At 43.6% G+C, this 21,386-nt stretch overlaps 1 long non-coding RNA gene across 1 annotated transcript; it reads left to right on the top strand.

Annotated features, from left to right (window-relative positions):
• Window positions 1–11,069: 11,069 nt before the first annotated feature.
• On the top strand, window positions 11,070–19,514 carry LOC135983105 (uncharacterized). Its single transcript, XR_010600597.1, has 2 exons — window positions 11,070–14,092; window positions 16,145–19,514. It is a non-coding gene; the product is annotated as an uncharacterized LOC135983105 (long non-coding RNA).
• Window positions 19,515–21,386: the final 1,872 nt, after the last annotated feature.

Here is a 21,386-nt window from a genome sequence, read left to right as displayed (position 1 = left end):
TGCATCTCTCTATCCAAGCCAACTGTGCATGTCTGTGCAAGTCTGTGCACGGCTGGAAGGAATTTTTGGCACCTCTGAATTAATTGACCCTAGAGATGGATGTGAACCCTACCGATGTGAAGCTTTTTTTGTTTTCACAGCTGGGTCCCTGTTCACTGGGTTGTTTTATATTCTGCGAGGCTGTCAAGCCCCTACATGTTTACTGTAGGACTGTATGCAATATGGGCAGTGTGGCCTCTTTATAGGGGATATTGTTCAATTAAGGGTCTTCTCCTGTGCTGTTTGAGCATGGGGCTTCAGCGGAGTTTGCAAACATAAGCATTGTCTATGCCCATGTATGGAGTGATGCTTAGCTCAGACCTGTATGAATATGAAAAGGGGAAGAAGCAGAAACGTGAGAGTGGGGAAGAAACCCGATTAGGTTATGAACAGACGAGTCTCAGCCATCAGGGATGAAAAAGGCCTAATAAGAAATCTCTGCCCGTTAGCTGGGCTGCTCCAGGGAAGTCACCATAGCCGTTCAGTACCTTAGCACCTGTCTCCACTCCTACGTGTACCCTGTTGGGGCACCCTGTTATAACACAGCGGTGTAGCTTTGTTCCTGTTGTAATGTGTAAATGATATTGCTCTAAGATGGGGCTGGCCCATGGGGAGGATAAGGGATCTACTACTGTCACGGTGTTGCCAGCACAGAGTGCCCGAGGCAAAGCAACAGCGGGTCCGTTGCCCGGTGTGCTTCGCGTCAATAAACACACCAGGTGGAGAAGCAAACAAAGTTTATTTGGGATCCCAAAGCGGTGCAAGGAGACAGGCACGTCTCAGATCAAGCACGTTAACAGGAACAGTTTTTCTTCTTTTATACGTTTTGCAGTTAAGCCTCACCCCCCCCCTTCCCCTCTAGCCCTCCCTTTCTCCCCCCCCTTCCTCCCTCTACCCCTCCCATCCCTGGTAATAGTTAAGTCATTCTTGGCAGCTATAAGCCTAGCTTGTTAGTAACTTCTTTAAACTGTTATCTTGTCCTTTTTCTCTTCAGCCAGAAACATGCAGGCCTCATTATTACTGCTTGAGCAGGGGGTTGCACACAGATAACTGGTTGCTTACATATTCCAATTGCACCTGGCTTTTGAGGTTGATTAGAGTTTAAACATGGAAGGATAGAGTTTGGTTCACTTAGGCCTAGTGCAGGAAGCTTCATTGACATTTAGTGGCCTTCCACCCTCCCGAGTTACCTAGGGTGAGGCCTAGTGACGTCAACAACGGGATCTTTCATGATCATAAAATGGCACCTCCAATAGCACTAATAATAATAATAAATCATCATAATACTTTGCTCTTATATAGCACGTTCCAGCAGGAGATCTCCAAGTGCTCTACAAAGCAGATGGTTCTTTTTACAGTTCTCAACATTACGGGCAGTGGTTGAATAAGCGTGTCTACTTTAAAAAACCCAAAACATCTTCCACAGCTTGATTGTTTGTTTGTTTGTTTGGGGTTTTTTGGTCTCAGAAGCTCTGTTTCAGCCTTGTTAGCACATTTTCTGCCAGTTTGAAGAAAGCTTTGAAGGGCAAGCCTGCCACTGGAGCCCAGTGCTGCAGCTCTTTGATGTTAATCCTAGCTTTGTGTGTCTACATGACATTACTGCAGACAGTGTGGTATTCCAGTCACCTGGCAGGAGCAGTTATTAGGGAGTGACAGCATCAATAATGCTCTGATTACTGCAGCTTTTCTTCCTGTTCGTCACTAGGAGCATTAGAAGAAGAGCAAGGGAGAGGAGCTCTTGTTATGCTCTTCGCTATAAAGGAATGAGATTTAAAATATCAGCCAGCAGGCCTCAGTGACAGCAGATGGCAGACTTTGGGGCTGGGGGCTGCATAGACAGGAGTTTGTAGTCCTGTTTTAGCAAGAGTTATTTGATTGCAAAGTAACCTGCATTAAATAATCCTGCTGTAAATGCGAGTCTAGACAGTCCACAAATGATTATTCCAGGGCACAAATGTTTGTAGTTTACCAGAGGAACCAGCTTGAATTAAAACAGGACCACAAATTCTAGTTCAGTGAAATCCTGGGAGGGTAGACTTCCCTCCACTGAGTTCTGCAAGGGCTGGTGACTCCGCTCTTATTGCCTAGCATGGATTAGACAGTGGTTAGGTAAAGATCAGTTCAGGGATGAGGTTTCAAGGATAGACAGTGCTTTAAATTGCCAATAGTCAGTCAATATTTGAAATTTAGCAAGAACACAGGAAGTGAACAGTAAGACCTCCAAATAAGAGAATAAACTGCCACGCAAGGGCTTTGCACTCTAGCTAATAGCTGGCAACTACATTGTGCTTATCCTGATGGAATCAGGAGCAATGAGCTTTAATCCTGTTACATTATCAACACTGTAAAATTCCTGGTCTAAACGTTCCCAGTAGATCAAATGTCCTTGAAAACTGATTGTTCCTTTAATTCCCAACACTCCTACTTAAAAGTATAGTCCTAACCATTACAAAACCAGTGGCCACAGCATCTGTCATCCACTTCTGGGATGTCTCTTCTACTTGATATGCTACATCATAAGCAACCATATTGGCTACAAAAGTGCTTCTAGATAGTGTTACTCTGTAGAGCTGGATGGATTCCCTATGACTGCTTATCCTGGTACTCAGGTAGACAAATAACTGAAGAAAAAGATGGGGAAACACTTCATAATTTTTCAGAAGAATGTAAGATCAATGAGCTGGCCTCCTGTGGTAAGTCAGGAGTAGAGAGCTAACCTTGCTCTCCTAGTTTAATTTGTTTCAACAGAGAAATCTTGATATGCCTCAGTCTGATCCCAACATGTGGCTTTATTTTTGAATGAAGCTTAAAAGGGTGGTTTCATTTTTTTGTTTTAGGCTCAAGTAATTCTCACTTTTCAGTCCAACTATCTGTTCCAACCATCTGCCAGATATTACTTATTATTTGTACTGCAGTAGCACCTAGCAGCCCCAGTCCTGGACCAGCGTTAGGTATTTCTAGGGCACCATAGTATCTGAGCACCAAGATGACAAAGGACTAGAGAAGAAAATATGGTGACAGAGCATTAATTTGATATAATAATAAAATAATAATAATAAACAAAACCACTTGAAATTCTGTCTGGAGTAATGAGCAGTGACCCTCAAAGTTCCAGAGAAGAATCCTGGTTCTTGAAATTTCACAAGAACTGGATCCTTGTTAGATACGTAGTACTGCCAGGTTCGGGCCAGATTGGAAATCCTGTGACAATAGGTGCTGCATTAAGGCCCAGCCTGTGCCCCCTCCAGACCTTCCACTCCACTCATCTATAGTACGTTAGCATGAGCTCTGTTTAAGCGCATTTTTATAGAAAGGGGTTCACTAGGCCCACACAAGCCCCCAGATCTGAGCACACATCACACCTTGTGGGTGAGCCAAACCCAAATCCAGAACTGATTTTTGCAGTCGGCCTCTATTCCTGTAACTGGCTGAACAAAAACCTGGATCTGAACTTTGAAATGTTCAAAACCTAGATCTGGAGTCTAATTTTGCAGCGTGAGCCCTCAAACCTCTCTAGTTCTAACACAGTCCCCCTGGCCAGCAAAAAAACAAGTTCTTAGATTCACTGATTCATCCACTCCACTCTCATGCCAACATTCCCTCTTGCAGGGTCCCCTCCTCTGAAGAGTTGGAATTTTCTGCTACGTCACAAATTTTGCTTTAGTCTCTTGGACATGCAGCAGTCTAGAACTGTATCTGGTTCAGCTCTGAGCAGGGTTCATAACCCCAGAGAGCAGTTCGCCATGGCTCTAGTCTTTGGCCGCCATGTCCACAATGCTATTAGAAGTAGCCAAGGCAAATAGAATGTGATGGCTCCAGCATTTAGCGCAACTGGCAGCGATTACTGGGAGCACCAAAAAAAAAAAAAGCCAAACGTTATTAAAAATAACAAAGCTTCTGGTTTCAACATTGAGGGATCTTTTCCTTAATACTCATGAGCAGCATGAGACCTAAAATCAGTTTTGACAAAATCTCATTGGCTTGACCGCCTTCCTTATCTGCTGCCTAGCCAAACCACCATGCCGTTCCCGTTGCTTAGGAAACGTAGCGGGGAGGTTGGGGGAGAGAGAAGGTCTAATATATGGAGAGAAAAGAGCAGTAGCATTTCATATAACTTCTGCTGACAGTGACAGCATCAAACCTGAAGGGGATTTGGGGCCTAGATGTAATTTATCCACAGAATGATTAGCAGCTTAAATAGATACATATAAAACTAATGTATTTGGAGATTTTTTTTCTTTACTTCTTTAAAGTCAGTCTGAGTGCTGGATACACAGCCATGCAGTCTGCAGTCCTGTCTGAGCAGAACACATGTAACACATGCAGCGGCAATGCAAGTGTAAGAAACCCAGACTATACAGACACCATGGTCATCAGGAGGTTTTGGTGCCTAGGATTTAGAGCACTGTATGCACAATCCCCCATCACCTGCACTAAAGGAGCAACTTCTAAGAGGGTATTGGATATAAATGCGTATAGTACAAGGAGCAAGAAGTCATGCTGAGGATCCTGGGTTGAATCCTTGCTGATGACAAGTGATGTCTATATATGGTCAGGAATTCAATACAAAACAGCACCCCACATGAGACCTCAAAGGCCCAGAATGAGCATATAAGACACCAGGTGAATGTGTGTTTTCATGTCTCCCTCTAGTGACTGACCCAGACTGAGGATAAGAACCTGCTACTCTTTCGTTCAGCCGGCAGCCATGGGCTTGTGGTTTGGAGCTGAAGGCCCTGAGCGTGATCCACTGCCAATGACAGCAGTGTCTTTAAGGAAGCAGGCACATTGTGTCACACAAGCTTCCCACACAGCACCGTCACCCTGCAACGTGCCTCAACCTTGAGCTGGCAGGGCCATCACTTCTTTTGGGTCTGAGGGCAGTTCAGCAGACATGGCTCATTCAATGCTTGACCTCTTCCCTGAAGCTTGTTTTGTTTCGTTCCATTTGTTTTTCATAGATACCTGGCCATTAGAAACTGGACTGAGAGCCATCAATTTATTTCACATAAGAAACATCAAGTGGGTACATTTGATCGCTACACATAACAAAGCTGGATTCAAATCAGTAACCTAGACAATCTTAGCCCAGAATCCCATGAGCCACCCACTGTCTCCTAATGAGCTGAGATTCTGACACAGAGACCCCAGCTACAGCCATAAGTCTTTTATATGTGGTGTAGTCAGATAATCCAACTAATTCCTAGATTTGGAGCTAGGTATTTGCATGTGCCTTAGCCATAGAGGCATCAGTTGCTATTAAAATACAGTCTGGGGTCCAGTCCAATTTTTTGTCCAAGGGGAGTAAGTATACTCAAGAGGGGATGATTGTGGAGCTGGACAGAACTGGGAGTCCAAACACAATATAGCCTTTTAGTTTAAAAAAAAAAAAAAGCTGAACAATTTTTCCTCTGCTCCCAATTTCACTATTTTAACTTGTTGATTTGTACCTGTTTGGTAAAGAAGGAGTTAAATAAGAAAGTGAGCCTTTGTCATCCTCTCCTGAAAATGATGGAAATGTTGAATGACCTCTTTGGTCTAACACATTCATTCAAACCAGAGGCTGCTTCCACATTAGCAGCAATAAATTCAAAGCAGATGGGAAAATTGTGCTTCTCCCTCTGATCCAGCTTTCAAAGTCTTTTGATTTCAGAATCTTTCACCTGCTCTTCGGCTTTCCTTGCCTGTCACAGTCCACGGCAAGATTGATAGGGCTCCGGACAAGGGGATGCCAGAACTTTCTGCAAATTCAGATACCTTCTCTCCCACTGGATTGCCCCATATCTGCCTATGTTAACCACAGATTCTCTCTCTGCCTTTGATGTAGAGAGACTTTGATATTTTCCGCCTTTTCCATCATTTTCGTACAATACTTTGCAAAAGGTCAATGGCTAAATCTTACCATGTCTGCATAGCCTTCCTTTTATGCAGACACTTGTGTATGTCAGAGACCAGGTGAGAAAATGCCCAGACCTGGTGGTAAGTTCATCTGGGGAGACTTCTTCACAGTTTCTCCTGGACTGCAAAGTTGAAGGCATCAACTTAAGTAAAGTTTAGGGAGAATATCAGAATAATTTCCAAACACTTAGGAGGTCTGTTCAACCACAAAAGAAATGCTCAAGGGGACTACTGGAAGCCGCCATTGGTTGGGTCAGTCACACTAGACTTGACAGCAAAAGTAGTGCAAGGAGAACAATTCTGCATTAGCCCAGGGAGGAAGGACTGAACGTGTGTTCTTTCCATCTATATTCTATGAAACAGAATGGTTTAAATGCCTTTATTTAGGGATGCTGTGTCCACTCTGATACTACAGCTAAAAGCACCACTTACAAGAGTTGATATTTAGGGCACTGTTTCTACTCTTTTTTTTTTCCTAGTGTCTCCAAAGCCATATTAGGGTCTATCTGGCCAAGATCCATCATTGTATTATCTGAGCATCACACAATCTTATATCCTGACAACACCCCCATGAGGTAGGGAAGTATTATCTCCAGTTTAAAGAGCGGGAGATTAAGGCACAGCAATGAAATGATTTTGCCCAAGGTCACACAGGCATTCTGTGGCAGGGCTGGGAACTGAAATATTGCTCAAGTCCCAGTCTAGTGCCTTAACTTCTTTTCCTCAAGGCTCAATCTATCTTCCCCTCTCTCTGTCCTCCTTTAAAAAAGGCATTTTAAAATGCTATCTATGTTCATTCTTTTCACTCCTCTCTCCACCTGTTGTCTCAATTACTATCACTAATAAGGCCAAATTCATCCCAGCACCTGCACAGGGACAGAGAAACTTCAGAGACCCCAGTGCCATCTTTGATGCAGACTAAGGTTGCCTCTCAGGAGTTCCTATGGGGCTTTGCACTGGTACAGAAAAGCCAGGGGTCAGGTCTGCCTGCCCACATCCCCTTCCATTCTCTTCCTCGTCTAACCCGCCCACACTCCATTTCCAGCCCAGCCTTTCCCAATGCCTCCTGTGCCCATGGCCGTTGCAGAGGCAGTGCATGGGCCCCCTGAGCTGGGAATATGCCCCAGAGACCAGCCTTACATTTACCCTACGATCCTTTGATGCAGCCAATAAAAGCCAGTTTCTCTCTCATGCAGCCAATAAAAGCCAGTTTCTCTCTCATTTCACACACATGGAGAAATCTCTTCTTTAGGGTTACTCCTGAAAAGCAGCTATTTCCATGGCCTGTGGCCTCTTTCTACTCTGATAAGCCCCACAGACGAGCAACTCTCCTGTCCCCTGGCCTCGGTGACACCCTGAGCCCTGAACATGCGCTGAAGGAAGTGCAATTGGCGATGCACATCAGCTAGCTCCCGTCATTGCGAAGGTCAGTGCCATCAGTTAAACTAATAAGGTGCCAAAAGTACTCCTGTTCTTTTTACGGATACAGACTAACACGGCTGCTACTCTGAAACCAGAAACACTATAATTTAAAAAACAAACTTTCACCCCAGAAGAGCAAACCCACAGATTCCCTTGGATTATTGATGGCAGATCCAAACATGCCCTTCACCCAATTCCTTTTATCCCTACTTGTCACCCCTCAATCTTCTCCTCTGCTCCCCTCAGGGCTTTTGTCTCCTCCTTAATGCTCTGGTCCCAGTCACACGGCCCTCTCCAGGCCCATTCTCCCTCTCATAAGAACATAAGAACGGCTGTACCGGGTCAGACCAAAGGTCCATCTAGCCCAGTATCTTGTCTACCGACAGTGGACAATGCCAGGTGCCCCAGAGGGAGTGGACCTAACAGGCAATGATCAAGTGATTGCTCTCCTGCCATCCATCTCCATTCTCTGACAGACAGAGGCTAGGGACACCATTCCTTACCCATCCTGGCTAATAGCCATTAATGGACTTAACCACCATGAATTTATCCAGTTCTCTCAGTCCTTACCTTCTCTCCATGCCTCCTGTCTCCAGTGCCCCCCTCGTGGAACAACAAGCCAGGCGTCTCCTCCATTCTGCAATCCTGCAGGATGCCTACACTCCTTCAGAGAGCAATAAAGAAGAAAGCCAAGCAGGCTAGACAAGCACTAGTTCTTTGAAATTGGCTTGTCTAGCCTGTTCCCTTTTCTATGGCCCTGGAGGACCACAGAAGCCCTTCAGAGCTATAGGGACATGCCTGAGCTAAGTAAGTTTAAACACCATTATGCCAAATACACCCAGGCACCCAGAGAGGCATGGAAGCCAGGGCAATGAAAAGAGTCCCAAATGAGGATCAGCATGAGATTCTGGTCATTACCAGAATTGGTGACCAGATAGTCCATCCAGCGTGGCAAATCTCACAGTCTTTCCCACATGCATATGATTATCTCCAGTGTAATCACCCGGGACAGGTCTCAGCAGCCAGTTGTTTCAAAAAGGTAAAAAAACATACTATGTAACAAATTCATGGTCACCTAGAATTTCACAGCTTTCACTATGTTGCACATCACTGCCATGTAGAACATCTTGGTAATAGTGGGCATAGAACTCTGATTCTCTAGCTCTAAAAACAGGCTTTGATCACAGAGCTAAAGAACTCTCCCTTTGCTTTTAGCGATATAGAGCCTATGAAATACAAATTAGATTCCATACAGTAGAAGGCAATAGTGCAATTAATTATATATTTTAGACTAGGACCTTACACGTGCCTGGGGCTTGAAGACACAGCTTTTGGCCTCCGAGCTACTGCAAGTTGTGTGTTTATTCAGCATTCATACATACCTACTAATGTGGAGTAATTTACAGCTATTTTTCACTATGAGCCTCTGCCATCATGTTCAGAGATGGCAAATATTGATAGTGGGGGGAATTTTCAAAAGCACCTAAGGGATTTAGAAGCACAAGTTCCCAACTTGTGATTCTAAATCTCTTAGGTACTTTTGAAGGTCTCCCTCAGTGAGCCTTCCTCTTTATAGCAAGCGTATGTGACTTAGTGTTTAGAAGAGTGGCCCAGAAGTCAGGACTTGTGGATTCTCTTCCTGACCTGTACTGTGATCTTGGTCAAGTCATTTTGCCTAAGATGCCCCTACTGTGAAATAGGAAAAATAATTCTTAAGCCAGCTCACAAACAAGTCGTGAGGCTTAGTTAATTGTAAAGTGCTACACGATTCTCCGCACAGAGGTTCCTGCTAGAAGTAAGTTATTGTAGTTTCAGTTCTCCCCTCCCCAAAGAGATTGCAGTTTGAGCATATACTTGAACAGGAATAACTGACCAGGCAGGAGTACTGGTGAAAAGGATCTGGGGGTTCTAGTGGATCACAAATGGAATGTGAGTCAACAATGGGACACAAATGAGAAAAAGACTAATATCATACTGGGGTGTATTAACAGGAGAGTCGGATGTAAGACCTGGGAGGTAATTGTCTGCTTTACTCAGCACTAGTGAGGACTCAGGTGGAGTACTTGTCCAGTTCTGGGCACCACACTTTAAGAATGATGCAGACAAATTGGAGACTATCCAGAGGAGGGCAATAAAAATGATTAAAGGTTTAGAAAACCTGACCTATGAGGAAAGGTTAAAAAAAACTGGGCACATTTACTCTTTAGAAAAGAAGAGTGAGGGGTCTTAATAACAAACTTCCAATATATTGAGGACTGTTATCAAGAGGATGATGATCAATTGCTCGCCTTGTCCACTGAAGGTAGGAGAAGTAGTAATGGGGTTAATCTGCAGCAAGGGCAATTTAGGGAGCTATTAGGAAAAACTTCCTAACTGTAAGGGTGGTTAAGCTATGGAAAAAAGCTTCCAAGGAGGTTGTGGAAACCCCATCACTGGTAGTTTTTAAGAACAGGTTGGACAAACACCTGTCAAGGAAGGTCTAGTTTACATGGTCCTGCCTCAAAGCAGGGCTGGACTAGATGACCTTTTTGAAGTCCCTTCCAGTCCTATATGTCTATGAGTCTATGCTTACGCAGAGAGATTGAGAAGGTTGCTGTATCCTATCATGAATATTTATAATTCAGTAAACCTAGTTAGAGGCACAAAGTGACACAACAGATTCTCTGTGAGCTTTGGCAGCTCCCACAGTTGTATTCGCCCAAAAACCAGCTGCACCAAGCTGGGCCACCAGGGCACCCACTACTCCTATTGATTTCTGCTGTGAGAAATGTTCCCGGCAATCATAACAATCATAATGACTAGAGAGAGGGACGTAGCAAGGGTTCAGGGCTTGGAAGCTGACCACATGGGGAGAGGAGGTGGCAGAGGATTCAGACAGCCACAGGCTCCAAAACATTCTGTAGCTGGAGTGCACACTCGCAGAAAACAACCTACTCTTACCCCCCACTCCCGCAGCTTCACTCATGCAGATCACAGGCAGGCAGAGCAGAAATGAGGAAGGATTTTGTTCATCATAAAAATGTGGGGGTGGGTTGTGCAACAAAGGAGGGGGAAGAAGTGCTCAGCTATCACAGTGATGGGGCTCAGACCTCAAGTCAGAAAAGCAATGTTATGTTAAATGGAAATAGCAGAGCAGTAGCGAGAGAGATCCAAACCAAAATCCCAGATCTGACCCTCCCCACCCCCAGCTTTGGAGATATTAGGATCAATATAAATGTCATAGCTCAGGCCCATCTCTAGAAAAGGATTATCTCACTTTTCACCAAAACCCTCCATGCAGGGTAGAGTTGTAGATGGGGGGTGCTCATGAAAAGCATTTCTAAAATGGCTTTGGGTTCTCTGCTATGGTTGCCAGGTGAGTCACTGAAAGTGGGTGCCTGCCCTGCAACTGTACCCACCACACACTAGAGCAGTGGTTTTCAAACTTTTTTTCTGGCAGCCCAGTTGAAGAAAATTGTTGATGCCCACAATGCTACGGAGCTGGGGATGAGGGGTCTAGGGTGGGCTCAGGGCTGTGGCAGAGGATTGAGGTACAGGGATGAGGGCTGGGGGGTGGGGCCAGGAATGAGGGGTTCAGAGTGTCAGAGAGGGTTCTGGGCTGGGGCAAGAGGTTGGGGGGCAGGAGGAGGGTCAGGGCTCTGGGCTGGGGGTGCAGGCTCTGGGGTGGGGCTGGGGATGTGGGGTTTGGAGTGCAGGAAGGGGCTCCAGGTTTGGGGGGGCTCAGGGCTGGGGTAGGGGATTGGGGCATAGGGTTGGGATGTGTGCTTACCTCTGGCCGCTCCCAGTCAGCAGTGCACCCGGGATGCAGAAGCAGGCTTCCCACCTGTTCCAGCACCACAGACCACGCTGAGCCCTGGAAGCGGCCAGCAGCAGGTTCAGCTCCTAGGCGGATGTGCGCAAGCAGTTCCGCGTGGCTCTCACCCATGGGCACTGCCCCCCGCCAGCTCGCATTGGCTGGTTCCCAGCCAATGGGAGTGTGGAGCCAGTGCTCGGGGAGGGGGCAGTGCATGGAGCTCCATGGTCCCCCTGCCTAGGAGCCGAACCTGCAACCGGCCACTTCCGGGGCGCAGCGTGGTGTCAGAATAGGTAGGGACTACTAGTTTTTACTGGCCGGCCGCCAGGGTCCCTGGGTGCTGAGCAAGGTGACCCAGTGCCTTGCATTACATGACCCATACTAGGTCGCGACCCGCAGTTTGAAAACCACTGCACTAGAATATGTTCAGTACACACAATTAGTGGAGATGCAGGGACAGTATCCAACCCCAAGTCCCATGATCTGTATACTGTGAAAATGGATACCTGTGGGACAGATGCTAGCACATTTTTCCCCAACCTTGAAATAAAATGTAAAATAAAACTTCCCTTCTTCACAAGGATTGGTGAGTCTGAATTTAAAAATGTTTGTGTAGCATGCTGAGCCCCCCAGGAGTGATAGCGAAAGGTGAAGTATTAGTAGCACTCCTGCTGAAGTGGACGTTTTTCATTTTTTTGTTTGTTTGAAGTTTTTTGGGGGGGGGGTGAATAGAAAAAGAGTCCTGTTTTTCTCTCACGAATTCCTCAGAGAGAGAGACACGTGATGCACAAAGGCTCCGATCCTGCAACGAGATGTGCACAAGCTGACTGACCCCTGCACTCACATGGACATAAAATTGTAGGCATAGATTGTATTTATTGCTTAATCTTCTTTAAAAGAGATTCTGAGACAATCAATAGCAGATTTCTCACCCTTCCTGCGTTTTCCTCTAACTCCTCGTTAGATTATTAGCAGCAGCAGACATTTAAAAATGTAATCAGGGACTTTACAATATATATGCTGTGTGTTATTTTGTATTTCTCTCAGCTTGTACCACAGAAACAGCAGGTTGTTTTCAATGTAGTTTTCAGATAATTTCACTTTCCCATGAACAAGCTATTCTGTCTGGAGATTCAACATTGCAGGGGACTAAGGCCATGTCTACGCGACCACTTATGTCAGCAAAATTTATGTCTCTCAGGGGTGTGAACAAATACCCTCCCAAGCAACAAGTTTCACCGGCATAAGTGCTCATGTGCACAGTGCTTTGTCGGCAGGAGAGCTTCTCCCATTGACACAGCTACCGCCACCGGTTTTAGTATGTCGACAGGAGAGCTCTCTCCCGTTGCCATAGTGTGGCTACACGAGCACTCTTACAGCAGCGCAGCTGCATCGCTAAAGCCATGCCGCTGCAAGTTCGCTAGTGTAGACGTGGCCTAAAAGTCAGTTCAATTAAAACATTTTACAGTGAAATTAAACACAAACATTTCTGTCTATTTTTAGGGACAAGCCATTGAGCCTCATCAACCCAGGGGACAGGATTGCTTTAAAAAAAACCATTAACATCTTCATTATTTCCTTTTGTTGTAATCAAAACACTATGCTTGGCTAGAAGTGTCGCTCTGGCTATTTTTGTAAGAGCATTCAACAGACAAAAATTAAAAGCTTTGGAACTAATATATCCAATTAGAAGATGAAAAAGTGCCATTATTTGCTTCTTGTTAGAAATTGTGTGTCTAACTCCCGCCCCCAGTGCAGTTCTCTGGGTCCCCTCCTTTTTCCTTCCTGCTTTAATTGGAGAACATTAGTTTACTTATAGCCCAAAAGGAGTGAAAGCTTCATGCATTTTAAAGAGCTGTTAAGTAACTGGGCTATGCTTGGTGGGTTTATTTATTTATTTTGGTTTTCTGCATTGGTCGGAAACTAGCTTTCAGGAAAGAAATTAGACATTATTTCTCTCCCATCCCCACTCATCCAACTTAACTCCTCCCCCAACTTCTCCTTGTGGTGTCCAGATGGTGATGAGCTCAGCAGTAGAGAGGGCTCTAGGCTAGCAGTTCGCAGGCCAGCTGTGCATTTGATTAAGGAGAGGGCTCTGGCAGACACAGCTTATCAGGAGAGTGCACAAAGGCAAGGAGTAAGCAGGCATGAAAAGCGTGCATTTTTCACCCAGAGCACTGCCGTCACGTGGAAGGCAAAGAGTCATTTTTCATGTCTCCACCAAGGAGTGCCAGATTTGTGGGACATGACAGCAAATCAGTGCTCTTGGAAGGGATCCGAGAGTCATTTCTCAACAAGCCAGAGGAAGGACCATTAATCAACTCTGGACCCATGCATGGCACAGGATGGGAAATAAACCCATCTTGAAAAAGCAAGAGGAGAGAGAAAGAAGCAGAACTGTGTGCACTCACTTTGATATGTAAGGTGTCTGTCGTGATGGGTGCAGCATAAGAACCTATATCAGATGGGTTAGAAGCCCACTAAATAGCGCAGAGCAGTAATAGCACACACTGATTTGCTAATTAATTTGGTTTTTAAATGTGTGGTGACTAAAACATACATTTTACTAAATTCTAGGCTTAAGACATAGGCCTCTGCCTAGGGATTTGGTTCCTGGAGTCATGTGATGATGTCAGAATATAAACTTTCACAAGTGGTTGCAAACTTTCTTTTTGTCGTTGCAAAGAAAGCCTTGGAAATTAGAACTCAGCATAACTAATTCACCGATGTCTGCCGGAGTATCAGCCAGCCTCAAACAACAACTGCTCCATTCATCTTAACAGGTTGACTGTGAAACTTGCTATACTGAGGAAGGAGAGGGGAAGGGAAGAGTGCATTCACTAACCCTGTACCAGCTCAAAACTCTGTTTGGGAAGGAACCTGGATGCCACCCCCACCTCATCAAGCCTTTGCTGGGATTTACTGGTTAAAGAGGAGGTGGTATGTGCTTTTTCCTACGTGGATTTGAGTCCCAGGATATGATTAAGGGCTCTGAAAAGGAGCCATTCTGGGGCTGTTACTCAGGGTCAAATACCATCCCCAGTCAATCTATGCAGCCTACAGTAGCATGGGGCATGTGTTAAATCCCCCATTCTAGGAAACACCACACTGCTGGAAGCAGTCACAGGTAGCTCCACCAATAACTGATTTTTCAGTTTTGTGGCCTCACCCTTTTTTTTTTTTTTTTTGTGAAAAGTTTCATTTCAGACCAGTTTCATTTTCAAGTTTTTTAAACCTTTTTCTTAAAAAACAAAACAAAAAACAAACAAAAAAAACCCACACAACAAAAAGTCATTTCTGAAGTCAAAATGCTTTGTTTCAAACATGTTCAAATGAAACTTTTTGACTTCTTTGGGATTTTTTTTGTTTTTTTCCCAACCAAAACAATGAAACAAATTCAGATGAATTCATTAAATATTTTGATTGACCCAAAGCTGCGTTTTTTGGCATTAAAAAAAAAGTTTCATCCAAAAAATTTTGCTCAGCGGTAGTCTTAGGGCTTCCCCCTCCACCTTTCATGGGGTCTTTTGCCCACTAAAAATCCTTGGAAAACATTTCGGTAGTTTGTCATTTTTACCTTAGTATCCTAGATCTCAAACAGTGAATTCAACCTCCTGATCTCTGTAACATAGGTACTCTATTGGACACAGGGGCGATGGGGGCCTAGAATTTAACACTTTGACCTTGTCCACCCTTAAGAATGACCTGAAGGTACGTCTACACTCTGATAAAAGACACATAGCACAGCAGTGGCTGACCCAGGTCAGCTGACTCAGGTCACAGGGCTATAAAATTGCAGTGAAGATGTTTGGGCTTGTCCCCGCAAGTCCAAGTCAGCGGACCATGGGTCTTTTATTGCAATGCAGACATACCTAGAGAGCTGTAGCTATGGCAACCCCTGGTGTACTCTCAGCTCGGTCAACAGAATTCTTCCATGGCCCTAGCCTCTTGGGGAGGTAGATTACCTACAGCAACAGAAACAAACCTTCCATTGCTGTAGGAAACATCTACACTGTGGCACCACAACGCCATCGCTGTTCCACTGTAGTGCCTGTAGCCTTAGGATGCCGAGAACTATATTCCTTATGAGAATTCTATAGCAAGGGACCGAGGACCCAAATACCTTTTCCTTCATTCATCTCCCCTCCCATTAACAAAAGGAAAACTCTCCCACTTGTATCTCATCTGAAAGTTGTCACTTCTCTCCGCATATTGCCCTCTTACACCATGCTGGAGCCTTGGTTCAGCATCCACCCCAGTGGAAGAATGTGGCTTAATGGAATCCCAACATAATTTCCTGCAGCATGCTGGATTTTATTTGCAGGTCTCCCATCCAAATGAATAGTAGCCATCTTAGTTTAGCCTATGTCTTCACTGTAAAAGAGGGGTGTGTCTACATGGGAGATTGCTCTCTCTGTAAAAATCTTAGTGGAGACAAGGCATAAGTAGTTTTAATCTTGAAGTCAAGGGAAACCTAGGGTGGGAAGAGGTCTCGTAGCATTGACTTTGACTAGCTACAGTGAGGTAAAAGCTACCAGGGTCTTTTCTCTGCTAGAATTTTACAGTGAGAGATATGTCGCATTGTTAAATCACACCTATTTTTTGCAGTGAAGGCATACACCCCATTATACTAATCCTATCACACGCTAATGCTGTCCTCTAAAGAATGTATTCCTCTACATGATGTAGATTACACCTAGTCCATTTTGGAAACGGAGCTCTTCTCTGCTTATTTTATTAGATTAATATAAAAATGCCATTGGCCTGATGGCAGGCTATTCTTAATAATGATTAATGGTTGCGACTTAAGCTTGATTAATGAACTGAGGGGTTAACTTGAGCACTTCAGTAACTGAGACTGTCAGAGGACATTAGGGGAAACACCCGTCATCTCACCAAATTCTTGTGTCTACTTACTTTTTAAACAGAACATATTTTGGACACTATTAAAATAATTGGTCTAATTAATTTTTAATGTTTCTTCTTCTGCAGGCCATGAAGTTTCCTTCCTCTGGTCATCTTCATCTTGGGAAATTAGTTCCTAAATTCTTATTAATTCTCCACTTGCAATCTTTAATGGCCTCAGATCTTACAAAGTATTTCATTCATCTGGAGACTGCCGGACCTGAGTGTGCAGGTTCCTTCCCTCTCCTGCCCCACTTTTCTTCTTCCCCGGAGTGGAGATAAGAATGCACATATTCTAAAAGCAGAGGTAAGATGAAAGGAAGCCTGCTTCAGATCAGACACTTCTGTCATTCCATCTAATTAACTTCACCTGAATTTTCAAAGGAAGAAGAAAAAAACATCCAAAAATAATTTCAGTCCAATCTCTTCCCCACCTTTTAGTCATCTTGTTCCTGATACTCATTTATGTGGTAGGCAGGGACGTTTTAATCACGCCACGCTTCAAAGAGCTGACAGCATGAAAGTGGTCACGTTGCCCTTTTCCCCTGGAGTTCCCTGACATTTTGGGCTACTTACTATGATCATGGTCAAAGTTACATTTTCTCCTCCCTTTCTTTAGTGGTGTAAGCAAGAAGTCTTGTCTTTAAAAATCTGATAGTTGTTCCTGCAGCCCCAGTAACCCAGCTCTGCCCCTTTATGCACTTCCACGGCAGCCCCGCCCATACATCATTATTACTTAAAACTTTACCACTTTCCAAATATTAAGGTCCCTACTATACACGCTTGTATACACTTTGAAATTTACCAGAATAGCTATTCCAGAATAACTCCCTCTCTGGACACTCATTTCAGAATAAGAATCCCCACGTGGGCAGTTATTCCAGAATAGCTAATAAGGTAAATTTCCAAAGTGTAGATAAGCCCTAAAGCTAAAACAGACAAACAGGCAGAAGTTAGGTGAAGGGAAACAATAGGCAAATTTGCCTCAGCCTCGCTATTGTTCTGCCAGTGCCTTAATCTCTACCATCTTTATAGAAAAAACGAGAATTTGAAATAGAATCACCTATAGGTCCAGCCTTTGCTCTTCATTTGTTCATGACTGGCAAGCATCATAAATAATCCACCTCCCCAAACACTAGTGGACATTTGTTATGAATGGGTAAATGAGTGAGGCAGTGCCATCCAGTGAATAAGGAACTAGCTTGGGAATCTGAGTTCCGTTCCCAGATCTGACAGTGGGTTGCTGTGTGACCTTGGGCATGGTTCTCTCTGTGATTCAGTTTCCCCATTTGCAAAATAAGGCAAAGGATAACTATACCTTTTGTGGAAAAATTGGAACGTGGTCCGAGAAGAGTCACAAGAATGATTTGTGGCCTGAAAAATAAGCCTTGTACTGACAGGCCAAAGGAGCTCAGTCTATTCAGTTTATTAAAGAGAAGGCGGTGAAGTAATACAACCACAACATTTAATTACTTACAAAGTGGGAGGAAGTTGGATACTAGAGGATGCTCTAACCTAGCCAACAAAGACATAACATCCAGTGGCTGGAAATTCCAGGCAAGTTCAAACTGGAAACACAATGCACATTTTTAAAAGCAAGTAATCCACCGTTGAAACAGATTACAAAGGGATGTGGTAAATTCCCCACCCACTGGAAGTTTTAAAATCAAGATTTCATGTCTTTCTAAAAGATACATTTGTCATTCCCACAAATTGTTGGGTTTGATGCAAGAATCACTAGCTGATCTCTGTAGCCTGCCTGAGGTTGGACTAGATGAGCATAATGGCCCCTTCTGGGTCTACAGTCTATCAGTCTATGAATAAGGATATTTAATTCAAAGTTTGTTCCTAAAAGCAACCTCTTCCTAATGAAATGTGGTTCATTTATTGTTTTGTCTTGCCTAAAACATACAATCAAATATACCAGCATGGTGTTAACTACGTGGAGTTTCAGAACTCCTGTAATAAACACTGCAGTGCTGACCTGTCTGATTAGCACAGAAAACTTGGGAAAGCAAGGGTGTTTCTGTAATCCTAAAGCACAGGCCTGGGCTGGAAGGCAACACATAGAGGAAGTGGGGAAAAATGAGGGCTGGGGGCCGCTCAATGCTGCAGAGTATAGTTAAGTGCAGGAACAAGTAGAACTTGGGGCAATGGGGAAAGTCATACTGTAGAACATGTACAAGCTAGGGAACAGAGCATAGTTGGGAAGGTGGGAGTCGGCACAGCAAAGAATTAATTATCAGTCCTTTGCATTAGCTTTTCCATCCTTTAAGATTTCTTTTTGTGAACTTCCTTCATTTTCTTTTCCTTTGTGCATCTTTTTCTTATTGTGGAGGCTGGAGCTTCCTAAAGTTTCACCAGAACACAAATGTGATGCAAAAAACCTGATGCTACATCACGCACAGATCCAGGTTGGATAAAACTAAAACTGTTTTGTCTTTTACTAAATATTTGCATGGAGAAAAGTTGAATAAAAGAAACTGACATATGAAAGAAATGTTTAGGAGCATAAACAATCACCAAGCAAAACAATGAATGAACACTTTTTCCAGCAAGACCTAAGATCAATTAGGTAAATATGGTTGAGCAGACTGGCAATTTCCCACATATAAATTCAGATATGAATTTAATTAACGTACCATTGTATGCTATATATCCTGTGAGGTTGCATTCCATAAGTTTTATGGAAATATGCTAACGAGTGTGACTATAATGTAACTGGAATATGCTTCATACAAAAGATGTCTTGTAAGGTATCATTACAAAGCTTATTATCTACTGGTGTGTTCATCCTATTTCTATGTATGTATCATTCTTGTATCTAAATCTAGAAATATGAAGTATTACTCTGAAGTCCTATTGTATGCAAAGTGTGGGCGATTAATGATGGTTTGGAATCTTGATGGCTCCCATAGATCAGGACAATTGGTTGTAAATGGCTCTATTTACCTGTAAGCATTCCTGTATACTGGGTTCCAGTCAGTGAAGTCTCACAGGACATGTGAACATGTCACGTGATGCTGGAATCCATCTTAAACCGGGTGCTTTTCCATTTAGAAGGAAGGGTGGAAACCCAAAGGATTCCCGCCTTGTGACAAAGATATAAAAGGGTCTGGAACTGAACAAAGGAGGCTGACAGTAATGAGAAATCCCCAAGTTACCACCTGAGCTGGAAGTAACAAGGTCTGTACCAGGGGAAAGGATTGGGCCCAGAATAGGAAAGGGTCTAGTCTATGAAAGAAGCTTATTGGAACATCTCTGAGGGTGAGACTTACCTGTATTCAGTTTCTTAATGCATTAGGCGTAGACTTGCGTGTTTTGTTTTATTCTGCTTGGTAACTTACTTTGTTCTGTCTGTTATTACTTGAAACCACTTAAATCCTACCTTTTATACTTAATAAAATAACTTTTATTTATTAATTAACCCAAAGTGATTAATACCTGGGGGAACAAACAGTTGTGCATATCTCTCTATCAGTGTTATAGAGGGTGGACAATTCATGAGTTTATCCTGTATAAGCTTTATACAGCATAAAACGGATTTATTTGGTGTTTGGTTCCCATTGGGAGTTGGTCTGTCTGGGTGCTGGAGAGAGGTGACCTGCGGAGCAGTTTTTGGTTAAAGCCTGCAGCTTTGGGAGCCTGGTTCAGACCTGTATTGCACCTGACTAGCGTGTCTGGCTCAACAAGGCAGGCTTCTGGAGTCCCAAGCCATCAGGGAAAATGGGCTCAGAGGTAATTTCAGCACATAAGGTGACAGTCCCAAGGGGTCTCTGTGTCCGAACCCGTCACATATCCTATCTGGATATCTAACATAGAACACCTTAGAAAGAGAATGTTTGAGTTGACTCCACTGTTTCCAAAGCACGGCATTATCCAAATCCATTTGGGATAATTCACTGGTTACACTAACTCCTCCACCCTCCTTATAATGGTGGGCATGTTAGTAAACACAGAGAAGTACACTGCTTGTCTTTGCAGTATAATTGTATAAACAAAACCTGCAATAGAACAGCCAAAATATTGACAGCATTTACCTAGCTTGTGAATGCATGAAACATTGCCAGTGCTGTAGAATTCACTCCTGGTTATAACAGGTAGAATTGCAAAAGCTAGAAAGAGAAGACTAACTAAAGATGGGATAAATTGCTCCCAAATAGACCACTGTATGGGAAAGGCAGCGGTCCCAATATCCAGTTTATCTTCCTTCTTTAATTGCTTCCCCATTGTGAATTGGATCTTTATTGTCTCAGTTGGCAGCTACAGTTCTGTATCTATATTGTGAACTAAAACAAGGAACAGCAGCACACAGGCACAGCTGCAAAAGGAACACAATTCTCTCCGGAATATATTAGACAAACACACACGTTAATACACTGCGTATCAAGAGTTCAGCAACAACAGGAGCACATAATTAATCTGCAGTGTGTGAAAAGTCTCTGTACCATTCGTATACCTCCATGCGTGGTTAGTCCAAAACAACTGAAGAATTATATCAATATCAATTAAGCTACCTTAGAATTTTTCTTCCATGTCTATAGAAGCAGGGAATATTTGAGATGCTTTGTTAGACAAACAGCATTTTCTAGTCTCTCTACGTCACAAACTGGTAGAAAAATCTATACTGTCAAATAAAGCGGCATCTTTCTTCATCACTCTAACTGCACTGTGTTTGTTCGTGTCAAGGAAACAGCAAGTATTCACAATTAAATGCAACAGACAATTCATTCACTGGATAAAGAATGATGTGGCATCTCAAAAGTGAGCCATTTTGGGTGGAAAGGGACTATAACACATACGGTTATTACACTGAGTAACAGGTTGCTGTAACTTCATTTTTAGAGATCAGTCACACACAGGAAGGATTTATAGGTTGCAGTATCAAGCAAAGGGATATGGAGCTCTATGCCTCAAGGTCACTGCTTGGAATCCACCTTCGGTTAGTTGCTAGTAAAAGGAGTTACCCCTACAGTGGTTCTCGGGTCAAATGTGAGAAGCGTTGGTTGTCTCAGACCTATTTTCAGAAACTAGAGGTCCACATCCTAGAACAGCACCAATACAGGTAGCCCTCATTGACCCCTTTTCATCCATCTCAGCACAAGTGCCGAGGATTGAATGAGCCACAGAAATTGCAATCTTTCCTTCCCAATGGTGGTCCTATTGTAATAATTGGATCTACACATTTACCCTAAATGTAAGCTCAACTGTAAAAAGTACATGAGAGTGCATAAAATGTCACAGTAACCTCTAACAACAAATGTTGATGGGATAAGGTATGAAAAGGAGACACAGAGTGAATTAATCCAAACAAAAAGACCTACTGATA

Source organism: Chrysemys picta, chromosome 4, assembly GCF_011386835.1.
Source record: "Chrysemys picta bellii isolate R12L10 chromosome 4, ASM1138683v2, whole genome shotgun sequence".
Taxonomy (NCBI): domain Eukaryota; kingdom Metazoa; phylum Chordata; order Testudines; family Emydidae; genus Chrysemys; species Chrysemys picta.
Note: the sequence above shows the minus strand (reverse complement) of the source record. Positions and strands in the feature narration are given on the sequence as shown.